General features: G+C 36.9%; 1 non-coding gene across 1 annotated transcript; it reads right to left on the bottom strand.

The window, feature by feature from the left end:
• Window positions 1-976: 976 nt before the first annotated feature.
• On the bottom strand, window positions 977-1,048 carry TRNAC-GCA. Its single transcript has one exon. It is a non-coding gene; the product is annotated as a tRNA-Cys (tRNA).
• Window positions 1,049-2,280: the final 1,232 nt, after the last annotated feature.

Raw genomic sequence — 2,280 nt, forward strand, 5'->3', positions numbered from 1 at the left:
TCAATAAATTATAGATGCCATTTCTCAAATCCACGAAGCTGTTGTGGGTATTTTTTTAATCTATCAGGATGAAACCAACAGTACTAGGGCTGAATTTCACACCTTGAATATTATGCCAATGTTAAATGAATTTAAAAATGTGTAGACTATATAAAACAATATTTTGAACTAGTCACAGTTGTGGAACAATCAATGCAATTCAGGAGGGACATGTTAAAGACTGTTTTTAAACCACATATGCTTTCACCGTGGCGTCTGCAGTCCTGCTTGATCCTGAAGACTTCTGACTTGTTCTACCTGCAGGATTTAAAGGTGACTTTAGTACAGTCACGTTTCTCTAGGTCACAGGGAATGGACTAGCTTAGCCACTTATTACTTTATACCACCAAAGAATCCATAAATAATAGCATGACTCTCCTGTTACCAGGTATGAAGTATAAGGGTCTCTTTGCACCTGCTGGTGTTGCACAAAGACACAGCCTAGCCAAAAGTATATATGATCAGAAATTTTCCTGAGTACTTGTATACCCCTTATTTATTTATTATCATCCCATTTTCTTTGTCAGCTCAAGAACAATAAACACTGACAGAAAAGTCTAGATATAGAACCTGACAGTAAATATACATTTAGCCCTGAAAAAAGACAAAATGTATGATTGTTCTCATCTGTAATGAGAATAGCTTAAATTGATACCATTTCTATTATTGAGTCTTATTAAAACAAGATGGATTTTACTATCCATGCTCATTAAAATATTACCATGAGAATGATTCAAATGAATTATAATGTCTAAGGTCTGTCTTGGCCTTCCTTAAACAGCCTCCCTGCAGTCCCAAGCTATGGATGTGTAATCCTCTTCAGTGATAGCCCCTTGTTCCACTGCCTTTTTTGCCCACAGGCATCCCTGGATGCCTTTGCTGAGCCATGGGGGCTTCTTAGCATTCCTGCCCCCTTTGATGAACATTGGAAAAAGCAAGGGGATACCTGGATTTGAACCAGGGACCTCTTGATCTGCAGTCAAATGCTCTACCACTGAGCTATACCCCCTTCTGTCTCAGTTACTTTATACTTGATTCTTCCTTTGACTTCAGGTTGAGGGTTATGAAATTCTTAAGTCACAGTTCTACACAGAGGACACTAATGGTTCTCACCAGTTCACACAGTACACTCTTCCTTGTTCTGATAACTGATGGGGATTACTAAATTTTAATATAGATATATCTAGATATATAGATCTTTTCATTTATTAAAATAAAGAAATGGTAAAAGAAGGATGTGGCATCCATTTTTTGTTTTAGTTTGAATTCACATTTAAAAACATACTCTCTCTTATAAATGCCATATAACATCTGTGCATATAAGTTATGTAAATATAGCATGGGAAATGAAGGCATTTATTCCACACACAAACATACACATGGCAAGGATTTCTGTGGGTGAGATTTTCTCCTGGACCAACTGCATGGTTAGGAAAAAGTTAGACAAGCTTTAAAATAGAAGATATTCTCCATCTAGGGCTTTGAATGCTGCATATTCAAAAGCTTTATCCTAGCCATGTACCTGGTCCAGTAAAAGATTTCACCCACAAAAATCCTTGCCAATTTACAGGTATATAGAAGATTAACTGTATCAAAACTCAACTCAAAACCGCATATTATATATCTATCTCTATATCTAAGATCTAGATATGGATATAGATAGATATACAAATAAAGATGTATAAAGCAGTATGTATGAACTATATTAAAATTTTATTTTAAAATAGTTGTTAACCAATAGAAAATAAATATTTGCTGACTATTTATCATAGATGTATGTGTCAGGGCAACAGGGCTTTACCTGATAGGGTACACGGTCCGTGACTCTAATGTAGTCTATTGACCAGATAGACGGTAATGGTCCTCAGGATGTCTGTACCTGTAGTTGGCCTAAACTCTTAGGCTCTTGGCCACCACAACTTGATGATACACTAATTAAACCAGAAGGAAGAGTGGGCAAGTATTTTCAGTTCCAAGATTCTCAACCTGATCTTCTGGGGGCTCCTCTTTCCCCTACATCCACTGCCCATTCCACTGTGATAAAGTCATTGTCTTGGACAATGAATAAAGTGCTTTCCCTAATGGTCATCACAATAAAGAACAACAACAACAACAACAAACAATGTCTTCTCCTCCTCGTAGTGCCTGTTGCTTTTTTTACTATCACTGGTTACAGTCAAAGTCCAGTATTTTCTGGAGCTAATTACCAGCCAACTAGGGCAGCTGTCTGGAGATAATTAC

This window comes from Crocodylus porosus, unplaced genomic scaffold (genome assembly GCF_001723895.1).
Source record: "Crocodylus porosus isolate Cpor-Errol unplaced genomic scaffold, CroPor_comp1, whole genome shotgun sequence".
In the NCBI taxonomy this organism is placed as follows: Eukaryota; Metazoa; Chordata; order Crocodylia; family Crocodylidae; genus Crocodylus; species Crocodylus porosus.